Source organism: Tupaia chinensis, unplaced genomic scaffold (genome assembly GCF_000334495.1).
Source record: "Tupaia chinensis unplaced genomic scaffold, TupChi_1.0 Scaffold147433_1, whole genome shotgun sequence".
Classification (NCBI taxonomy): Eukaryota; Metazoa; Chordata; class Mammalia; order Scandentia; family Tupaiidae; genus Tupaia; species Tupaia belangeri.
Genome location: NW_006207284.1, coordinates 831,388 through 843,302, shown reverse-complemented (window position 1 = coordinate 843,302; position 11,915 = coordinate 831,388). Strand labels below are relative to the sequence as shown.

Here is an 11,915-nt window from a genome sequence, read left to right as displayed (position 1 = left end):
TGGGGGGGCTTGAGAGCGCAACCCACCAGGTCCAGGACTCGAACCACAGTTGGCCATGTGGGAGTCCAGCACCTTAAGCACCATGCCACCTGCCAACCACCTTAACCAACACTCCTTTAAGCCAATGAAATAGAACAGAAAACATCAAAGGACGTCATAAGCGGTAAAGATAAGTACTGTTTCATCAAATTCTTCTTGCTGTTATATGTGAATTCCTCGTCGGTATGTATTTCATACTGTAGTCTGAGATAAAAAGCCATCGTATTAGAAGACAACAAATAGTTTGCTAAGGGAAAATAAGACTACTTCAGCTCTTTTGAAAAAGCAATGTGGGAACCAGCAGTTAGCGTAATGGCTATGTCGCTGGACTCCCACGTAGTCGACCGCGGTTGCGTCCCAGATCCGGTGGCTTAAAACTCACACCGGGCATGTGTGCGTGCATGCCCAAATCCCGAGAGGAGAATGAAGGAGAAGGGATTGCAGCGTGACCATCCCCCCTGGGGGGTAATTTCTCGCTTTCTGTCTTTATGTCTCTCTCTGTCTGGCGAGCGCACGCACTCTATAGCAAAAATCCTCTCCAAAAAAAAAAAAAAAAAAAGCAATGTAATACACTGTAAAGGTATATACAATTCAATGTAATATAAACAAGATTATGATGATAATAAATAATAAATAAAGGTGATCAAATGAGAGAATTTAAAAAAAAAGACTTCAGAATAAAAATGGTAAGAATTTAAAGGATATTGATGATTTTGAGAAACACACTGGGCATGTATGTGTGTGTGTATATATATGTGTGTGTGTACCCATAATTCCAAGAGGAGGATGGAGGTGAAGGGACTGCAGAGTGGCCATCTCACTTTCTTTCTCCTTCTTCTCAGAGAGAATATACACTTTATAGCAAATTTTTAAACTAGAACAATTTTAACAATGCACTATAACAAATATTATGTGACTATGGACTCTCTCTTTCCTCTCCCTGTAAATATCTTTCTGAACTGTTCTCACCCATTTGCAAAGTACAGTTGACTGTGGGTAACTGAAACCACAGATAAGAGGGATTATAAATTACAAGTAATCCATAATCAAAATGACACCATGACTTCTTATACTTGTCCAATACCTGCTAGGACTATCAGTGAGGAAAAGCTGTATAGAATTCAGTTCCCAGAACTCAATGGCTTAAAACAGCCATCGTCTATAATTTGTACAACTCAGCAGGTCAGACGAGTGGTTCTGGTTACCCATCTCAGCCAGGAATGGCTGATCCATGCTGGACATGCTCTGGAGTCTGAAGGCAGCTGGCGATTTCAGTGGGGCTGGCTGCTCTAGGATAGACTCAGCTGGCATGCCTGGCTCAAGCCCATTGGACTAACCTGAGCATATCCATAGAGCAGTAACAAGAGTCTGAAATAGTCAACACAGTTGATAAAAGACAATCAGAAACACATAATCACTTTTTAAAAAAAAAACATTTAATTTTGTTTATTATTATTTTATTTGACAAGATTAGGAGAGAGAGAGAGAAAGTGAGATAGCAAGCGGTCAGATCTGAGACTTGAACTGTGGTCAGCCATGTAGGAGTCCAGCACCTTAACTATCATGCTACTTGCTGGCCCTACATGTAATTACTTTTTAAAACTCTGTTTCTACATACAGCATTTACTAAGATCCTACTGCCCAAAGCAAGTCATGTGGCAAATCCCAGCATTGGGGTGGGAAAGGAAAACAGATTACAAACTTTCAGGGCAGAGTGTGGGTACACAGAGACCATTAATCAGAGCCATTAGTACAATCAATCTACCACAAGCAGTATTTGTTTATCATTGCCTTGGCAGAAGAGATTTAACATTATTTTAAGTTTTTCCATTACCATTTCTCATTGTTTTTCCATTACCACGTTGTAAGGCAGAAAGGCAGGGTGAAAAGGACACTAGCGTTTACAATGCAGGCTTTTGAATCCAGGTTCTACCATTCTTAGCTCTGTGACTCTGGGCAAGTTTGCTTTGCACCTCGGTTTCTCTTGTAAAAATTGCATAAACCAGAACAAGTCAACATACTTGGCCCAATGTCTGGCTCAAACAGAACTCAAACCTTATTTAGACATCAGTGTGTTCTGAAAATAGTTGGTTTAAACATATTCAAAAGACAAGAAATAAGGAAACAGGTAAATTTCCTGTGCCAGAAAAGAATGCTTTACAGAAAATAATGGGTCCTGTACATAAAGAGAAAAGAACCATTTCCTTATAAAGAGTTAAGGGAGTTTTGAGGACTGTGGCAGGCAAAAAAAAATGGCTTCCAAAAATGTTCATATCCTGATCCCTGAAACTTGTAATTATGTCACCTTACAGGGCAGGTGTGATTAAATTAACTACCTTGAGTTGGAGAGATTATCCTGGATTATCCCGCTTGTCTAATCTAATTACATAGATTCTTAAAAACGGAGAACCTTTCCCAGCTGTGGTCAGAGAACCAGCCTAATGGCAGAGGGACAAAGATTCAGCTCACAGTTATGGGTGCTGAAGTTAGAAGAAAGGGGCACAAGTCCATGAGCGTATATGGCCTCTAGAAGCTGGAAAAGACAGAGAAAGAGATTTCCCCAAAGCCTCCACACCCTTACCTTAGCCACTGTGGCCCATGTTGGAGCTCTCACATAGAAGTTAAAGAGAATAAACGTGCATTGATTTAAGCTACTAAACTGTGATTGCTACAGCAGGCATGGAAAGGTGATGTGATTATGCCACATTTCTACTGAAGGCTGACAAGGAGGAAATAGAGAAGTCTTGAAGCCACTGGGCAGGGAGGAAGAAACTCTGGCACTTGGAGAATACTTCCAGGCCTGGCATCAAAAATGGAAAGCTGTGCCTGATAGTGGGTATGAGGGCAGTAAGAGAAAAGACGGTGTGACAGAGTAAGCAACTCACTAATTATGGAAAACACTTTAGTGTACTTTATGGGAAGGAACAATAAAATCATTATTCATAGTTTCTAGAAGCTTCAACCCACAGCCTTGATAAGCAGGCAATGAGGGACAGCCACATTAACAAAATCCTTCCACAGAAATTTTCTGGAGACTTCATGCAACTCCATAAGATGCTACTCCATACCGGCAGCCCCGCTTTTTTGTTTGTTTTTACAGTCATAAGGGAATAAGCCCTAGTGGTACATGAACACACACACCTAAGTACACACAAAGAGTTTCACAACTTTGAGTCTATAAATCATGCACACTGTGAGGAAGAAAAATGTCTATAAGCGTGCTGACTAATCTGTAAAAGAGAACTTTAAATTAAAGATACAACCAACACAACCTCAAAAGCAGGAACACAGCCTGAAATATTCTTAAGGCCAGATTAAGGAAGTTAGATGGGATTAGTGTGCTGAGACCAGCCAATAAGGCACATTGGCCTAAACCCTGAGTACAGAAAAAGCTAAGTGAGGAATCATGCGACAGACACAGAAATGACCGAAGTGAAGACAGTCAGCCAAGTGCAGAGGTCCCTTCTGCAGGAGTCAGAGTTTACTCAAGAGGCCATGCTGCCTGGCTGACCGAGTGATTCCAGCATGCCATGCCCTCCTGTTCTCCTTTTCTTCCTTCCTTCTTACTCCCCTCCTTCCTTTCTGTTGTTATTTGTTTTTCTTTTTGTAGATAGGTACGTACACCCTCCAGAGAGAAAAGAGAGGAAAGGGAAAAAAACACCTCTCATTGGGGTGGAGTCACATCACAATCCTTTCTTTGTTCCTCTATTCTGTCAGGATTTGGGGGATGCATCACACATGCATAGCATGATTTTCAAGTTGCCTGGGGCTGGGATCCAAACTGTGGTCAGCCATATGGAATCTGGCTCCCTTAACCACCAGGCTATGGGGCTAACCCTCCTTTCTGAGTATTTCTTGGAGCTAGTTATATCTTTCTTTTGAAACCAGTCTGGGAGAAATCAAACTTTCCCTTTCTAGAGGTCACTGGACACTGGACATCAGAACTACAAATAAAAAAATGGTGAGCCTATAGAAAGAAGGTGGTCCTAGGAGGGGGGCCTCAAATATCTCATGGAAAACCAGAATTTATTTTAGTGCAAAAATATCTTCAAATCCATGTGTATTTTTTTCATAACATGCATATTTCATGAACTTTTTTAATTAATTTTTATTTTATTTATTTATTTATTTTTTTGGAGAGATTTTTGCTATAGAGCGCATGCGCTCGCCAGACAGACAGAGAGAGACATAGAGACAGAACGCGAGAAATCACCCCCTAGGGGGGATGGTCACGCCGCAATCCCTTCTCCTCCATTCTCCTCTCGGGATCTTGGGCACGCACGCACACGTGCCTGGCGTGAGTTCTAAGCCACCGGGTCCGGGACACAAACCGCAGTTGACTACGTGGGAGTCCAGCGACATAGCCATTACACTAACTGCTGGTTCCCTATTTCATGAACTTTTTGAAGACTCCTCATATGAACCCGAGAAAACACTTGTACATACTAATGTACACAGAAAGACTGCCCATAAAACAATGTCCCGTTAAATCTGTTAAATGCGTAATAGTTAAAGAGCAGGTAAAGGGAGGGCGGGAGAACAAAACACTCTCAGTGGGGACCAGGACTTTGTTAAAGAGGAAGGCAGTCCAGATGGACAGAGGGGCGTGAAGCTGTTTGCAAAGTCCTGCACAAGTAGCTGTAGCAGAACTCAAACTTTATTCAGATGTCAGTGTGTTCTGGAATAGTTGATTTAAATATATTTAATGGGAGATAGGAAAAGTTCCTGTGACAGTAAAGAATACTTTACAAAAAAGGATAATTCCTTCAGAACCATTTCCTTCAATGTGCCATGTCTCGTAGATTACTGGCAGAGGGGGAGGAAGAATGTACCCTGGTCCCTCCATATACCCATCTGGTGCGGAATCTAATCTTTGCTTTAAAAAATTATATAAGCAGGGAGGAGGGAAGTATACCAAACAGAAATACTAAGGAAAGTGCCAAAGGCAAACAAAAAGATTGTACTTAGGGCAAGGCACAGCAGTGCGTCTCTAAGTGAGCTGTATAAGAATTGGTCACTTAGAAACCTCCTCATCCCAATGTACACTAGTAAGTAAAAGATAAGAACTGAAAATAACAGATGTGTAGTTTAAGGGGGGGGGGGAGGCAGCAGGTGGTGTAGTGGTTAAGGTGCTGGGTCCCACATGGCCTAATGCATGGTTCGAGTCCTAGACTCAGCCGCTTGAAATTCATGTACAGTGTGTGTGTGTGTGTGTGTGTGTGTTCCCAAAATCCCAGAAGGAGAATGGAGGAGAAAGGATTGTGGCCATCTCGCCTGGGGTGGGGGTGATTTTTCACTTTCCCTCTCACTCTCTCTTGGATTAGCGCATATGCCCTATGGTAAAAACCTTTAAAAAAAAAAAAAAAAAGCGGCTGCAAAGAGACTGATTTCAAGACTCCCCTACTCTTTAAATGTAGATATTTCATAAGGAAGTGGAAATAATGGCATATAAACAGTCTCGCTTGTGCAGTGTAAACACCTAGCCACGTGCCCCAAAGCACTGCGGGAAAGCAGGTTAATTTTAGGCAGAGAATAAGTACCCTTTATCTCTAAACATAAAAAGATAAACATCCCTAAAAGATCCTGATAAAGAAGGGCTGGTTCTTCTTAGGTGCACCTTTCAGCTGTCCACAAAAGAGTCAATCAGCAAGGCCAAAAAAATTGAATGTTTCTCCAATTTTTTTTTTTTTTTTCTAATTCAACAAGGGACTTTTATTTAGTTTCCTGATCCTACACCTCCTTTGCCACATGTACTGGATTAAACAATGTTGCAATGGATCAGATCTTTGAAGCTCATTCAGTCTCCTGCTTTTTTAAACATGAAGACTGAGGCCTGGCTGGCTTAGTGGAGTAGCAGCAATGCGTTGCTCAAATGAACTGAATTCATATGGAAGATCGTGGGTTCAGTTCCCTGGTCAACCTTGACACTCCTGGCGGGTACAGAGCCAGTTGTGGGCCCATGGTGCTGGCTAGCTGGGAAGTCGGAGCAGTGGGATCATGGCATGGGATCTTGTTGACAGTGCTTCTTTCTCTCGTGAAGAAAGAAACTAAAAAAAAAAAAAAATTTTTTAAATAAGAAATCTGAGACCCAAAGTGGTCACATGGGCTGAATTCATGTAATTAATGTGCTCTCTTTGCATTTTCCTTTATAACTGAACTTAATTCTTCTGTGTGGTTCTGTGAGACCTAGACTTCAAACTCCCAGGGCAGCAAGGGACTATTTATTAACCAGAAACATTTGGAATCAGGAGCAGGTGAGACCACTGAGGTGCCTGATGCAACGCTGGGCACATGGGTGGAATAAAAGGAAAGGTTATGGTACACAGTGGTATGCCCAACAGGAAAATTCCAGGGTGAACAGTGACCTCCGTGGTCAGAGGGATACCGGGTTGTTGGAAAGGTCAAGACATATATTTTTAAATGTTCCTCTATGAAAAAAATGCATCATGACTTTTCTCACAACGTGATACTTTGCAGGGTCTCTGCTGCCTTTCTAGAATTCCACAGACACTGTGGGATGTCTTCACAGACTCCCCATTCCTGGAAGCTATTAAAAAATGGCCTTGACACCCCTGCCAGGTCACTGCTTCCCCACCCACACTTCCTAGGAACCCAAAGACACACTCACAGAGAATGAATAACAGTGCACAATTAAACCCATCCTACACTGTAGTCTTTTAGTTAATTCATTTTTTAGTTTTTGCTACAAGACACATGCACTTACCAGAGACAGAGAGGAACAGTGAGAAATCATCCCTCCTCCACCCAGGGAGGATGGCCATGCTACAGTCTCTTCGTCTCCATCCTCCTCTGGGGATTTTGGGCATGCATACGTATGAGCCTAGCATGTTTTTTAAGCTGCCGGGTCTTGGACTCAAACTGCAGAGTCGGCTATATGGGATCCAACACCTCAACCTTCATGCCAGCTGCTAGCATACCACACTATATTCTTAAGATGTCAAACTTATAAGGTGACATGAGGAAGGAACACTTCACAACAGGAATAAAAGTTGCTTAGAGTTTCACAGTGGGAATGAGGAGAACATTTGGCCATAATGACCAGCTTCCCACCAACGGAGACTAGGTGTGAGGGTTCTGAGGAGACACAGGAGCCAAATGGCCAGCACATTCTCTTCCTGGATCATGTCTATAAGAAAAAGCAGGCACACATCTGTGATCAGTGTTATCAAGTATTTCTGTGGGATCAAGGGTCAGAACCAAGGCCGATCTGTGCCACTGCCACCTGCTGATGGCAGATACTGCTCTATGACTTTGTGACCTCAGCTAGCAAGAGAAAGAATCCATGGGCCTGCTGGTGGCCTGGAGGTTATGGTGGCTGGATTCCATGCAACTACACAGTTTTCAATCCTTGACCCGGTGGCTTGAAAAATACGTTGGGTGCATGTTCTCTCTCTCTTCCTCCCTCCCTCTCTCTCTCTGATAAGCACACACATCCTATAGCAAAATTTTAAAATTTAAATTTTAAAAAAAGAGGAAAGGATCCAGAGAGGCTTCCCTATGATCTCTTCTAAACCCCAAGTGTCTAATACTCCTCTCAGCTTGGGTTGAAAAGAAGAGGAAGGTGCTGGCTAGCATAGAGCATGCCCATCAGCCCAAACAGGCAACCATGGTCCTGCTAAGGTGTGCTCTGGACCTAGACTACCAGGGTTTGAATCCCTGCTCTGCCATTTACTAGCTATTTGTGACTTTGGCCAGACTTCACAACCTTGCAATGTTACAATGCTCCAGTCTCCCTGTGTATATCCTGGAAATAACAATAGTATCTCCCTCAGTGTTACAGTGAGAATAAAATGAAGAGTAAAAAAGAATCATTTGGAATAATCACTGCAGAAGATACAGTGCATTTTCTCATCACCAGCATTCCAGTTGTTTTGCTCACCCATTCTTGATGTTTCTCCACCAAGACATACAATCTGTGATGAGCAACAATATAGCACACTCCCAGAGTGGGACCAAAACATGGAAGAGGTCCCCATCGGAGTGAAGACTGCTCTGTGTGGTATACTTCTAAAAGGCATTTTATAGGGCACAACAGGACTTACCAGCAGTCTGCGCACAGAGCTACAACCAAGATGTGAAGTTCAGACAGGAACGGTGCTGACACGTCCTCTCAGGTCCCAGCCACAAAAATCACAAAGGGATGCCAGTAAATGAAGCTGCTATTCTTTTTTTTTTGAGAGGTTTTTGCTACAGAGCATGTATGCTCACCAGAGAGACAGAGAGAGACAGAAAGCAAAAAAATCACCCCCCAGGGAGGATGGCCAAGCCATAGTCCCTTCTCTTTCATTCTCCTCTCGGGATCTTGGACACGCACACACACATGCCCAGTGTGTTTAAGTCAGCAGGTCCCAGACTTGAACCCCGGTCAACTACATGGGAGTTCAGCGACACAGCCATTACGCTAACTTCTGGTCCCATGAGGCTGTTATTCTAAGGGCAAGCTTGAAGAGGTGACTTTTTTTTTTTAGTAAATCTATTGCAAACACCAATATTTAACTCTTAGTAGTTACAAAGAGTATAGCTCCCTCCTGAGTTCATGAGCAAAAGAGTAGAAATATTAATGCCCCCTTAGCCATCATTGTGGTCACTTGGCAGGGGTAAAAGGTCAGCAGGCATTTCACATAGGCCTGGCAGTGTTAATCAAGAGACACACTACAAGGCTGTTCCCACAAACCCAGCTAAGATAGCTTACACACCTGTCCAGATCTTTGAAGCTGAACAAAGAACCCCACGAAGACAGCCCCATTCTCACTCCAGAAAGTTGTGTGTTTAGACAAGAGAGCTGTGGGATTTTGAAAAAATAAAGTGATTCCTCCAACTCTCCTACGCACACTTACAGCCTTCCAGATCTGACAAAGTCAGGGAAGGATGCGTTTAATTGTGGCAGTGGATAAAAAAATAAAACAAAACCGCCCAAATGGGCAAACACACAGCTTAATCCCAACTCTTCTACTAAGAACATGGTTACAGTACTAAGGCTCCTGGGACCCAGCTTGGCTGCTTTCCAAGAGCTATTAGTTTGCATTAACACACTGAAAGAGAAGGTCAGATAAATTAAAAGTGAGAAGGTAATTTAGGAGAAGGACATCTTTATACCCACACCAGCAGAGTGCTTGGCACATGGCAGATGCAGGATAAAGGCTCAGGGAGCATGCCTGCAGCCAGCGTCATGGTCACAGCGGAGTTCGGATTGTTGATGTCGACACAAGATGTAAAATATGTATAGCAACGGCTTAGATCAGAGGGGAGATCTTTACTCCATTTCAAAGAGAAATTTAAAAGTATAGCCGTTTTCTGGCTACTACAAGTGACTCTGTACTTCAAAGCAATTATTAACTTTAAAGTCGGCCTGGTAAAACTTGCACCGACAAGTCCCAAATGCTTGTTTATTTCTCACCTAAACATCTTGTCATCCACAGGGGAACAACCCCCCACCCCCACCCCTCAACAGAAGATTGTTTCTTGGATTCTGGAATACGTACACCTTCCATCAGTTTAAACATCACCTGTTCACCTGATGCCAGGGCCCATCCCCAAACTTTGACATTCACCTTTAGAAACCCCAGACACAAAGCTGATGGATAGCACATGCTGTCCTGAGACCAGCCCCACCACTGACCCTCTACCTAGAGCCAAAGGCCACGTCACACAAGGAAGAAGGAACAGAGAGTCTTAAAGCCTCTAGGGAAACTGCCTGTCTGGATGACCAAAAAACGGGAAGGACACGAATTCTCCAACCAGATCTTATAGATGACTGCTTTTTGCAATTTTCCAGACATCTCTACAGGGCACACTGGTCACCTGGCCTAACCCCTGCCAAAAGTAATCGAGGGGTGACTCTGCAGTGACTTGAATCTCAAAACAAGTGGAACATTAAGAAAAGTCATGTCAAACATCAGAGTGACATCTAGAACAGATCCTGAGCAGCTACACTTCTCAGCTAGCATCACGGGGGAACTCTGGCATTTCAATGCTTTTGGAGGCCAGCTGGGCAGAAGGCTGGCTGGTTATTTTTAAACTGAGAAAACTGAATGGGAAGAGAGAAAATGCGAATTCCTATGGTCTCTTGAGGTCCCTTTCAGCTTCCAAATTCTACCAAAGAACACTGCATATGCACATACATATGCACACGCTTCTTTATAAAAACGTATACAGATGTGGGAATATATATATAAATGAGTACTGTATTCACACTTCCAGACACAAAGCACTTGAAATGCACACTGCTGCAGAGATCAAAAAGCCCAGGAGCTGCTTTGCAGCTTCAGTTGGAGCACCCAGACGTTGATGGCAGATCTGGGCAGAGCCCCCAGCCCTTCTTCCACTGCAGTTCCCCTTAAAACCAACCAGTGGCCACCGGTGTAGGTGCAAACGCTGCCAAGCTCCAAACCAGGACTGAGGCTCCTTTCTCTAGTGACTGTCATAAGTGTCCCAGAGCTGGGAAGGCAGGCTAGTACGAAGGAGAAGGGGAGGGAAGAAAAGCCTAAACCCTATATCCAGGCGCCCAGCCCTGCCAACCTCAGGTGCCAAGACACAGCAACTTCCTTCTTCTCTCCCAGTCCCTAAAAAGCCCCCCTCCTCTCTCACTTTGCTTTTCAGGGTCCCTCCACCTCAGGTAAACTATTGCTATATGGACATAAGTTGATAAAAGAAGAACATTTTTGAAAGGCTCCAGAAAGGGGAGCTTTGTTCTAATCCTTCCCATGCTAAAACTGGACAGGGGACTATCTCAGTCCTGAACAATAGCAATAATAATAATAATAATAATAATAATAATAATAATTTATAAGAAAGAAAGAGAGAGACCATGAATAATTTTTCAAGACAGCTGAGATGGTCTGCCCATGAAAAACTGAAAAACTGCTTTGTGATTTTTCTCAGATCAGTTAAGGGAGTTCTGAGTACCAAGGCTTGAGAAGAGGGGGAGACACTGGTTATATGGGGTGTCTCACAATAAAAACCAACCCATTCGCTTAGGTCCTGACAATGAACCGGGGTGGGGGGGATGGAGTTTGGTTCAATGAACTAGCTCCCCACTCGCTTCCCTTTAGAATGAAATCCGACCTCTAACACTTAGATCAGGTGTGTTGACAAGTGAGATGCTGCTGTTCCACCTGAAACCTACACAAATCTGTTTGCCCTCCCCCACCAACTTCATAGCCCAGAAGCTTCCCTAACCCGACATACAGAGCCTGTGCAGGGCCGGGATTGGCAGACAATTCCAGGAACCTTGACTCAGGCATCTCCTAAATCCGTAGGCATTGGCCTGGTTCCTCAGGTCGCCTGAAGCCAAGCACGCTGTTGGCGCTCCAAACGCAGTGGGACAATGCAAGCGCCACTCCTTCCTTCTTCAGCGCGATGACTACGATACCATGGCTTTGTGTGTGACAGCAAGTGTGCGCAAACGTCCCCGTGTTCACACACCCCCTTCTACCCAGCCTGTTAGTCTAGCCCGGATCGGTGCGCGCTGCGGGGGTACTCAGAGAGGGTCCACCCCGAGGCGTCCGCGCAGAGGCCTCTGGCCACCTCGCCCTGGGGAAAGGGTAATGACATCCACACCCCGGTTCCTAGCCTCCAGGGAAACCAGAGAGGACAGCGCCCCGGCCCAGGCGGAGGCGAGGCAGAAGCCGAGGGTATGCGAAGGAGACAGGCGGGCGCGGCGCCCCCAGTTTGCGCACCGGGCCGCCCCCAACTTTGTGAGCAGGCGGCCCAGAGGGGGCCGTGATGGGGCCGGGGCGGCTCGCGACTCGGCAGGAAGTTCCCAGGGCTGCACTGAGCATGCTCTCGGGGAGTGTGCGCGCGGGTGTGGGCTCTGCGCTCCCTGCAGCCTCCCGACCCGGCAGCAGCGCCGAGAC

The 11,915-nt window shown here is 44.6% G+C and overlaps 1 protein-coding gene across 2 annotated transcripts in view; it reads right to left on the bottom strand.

Moving 5' to 3' along the window:
- Window positions 1-11,915, bottom strand: part of MGAT5 (alpha-1,6-mannosylglycoprotein 6-beta-N-acetylglucosaminyltransferase) — a 387,858-nt gene that overhangs the window by 375,337 nt on the left and 606 nt on the right. The window lies entirely within an intron of this gene.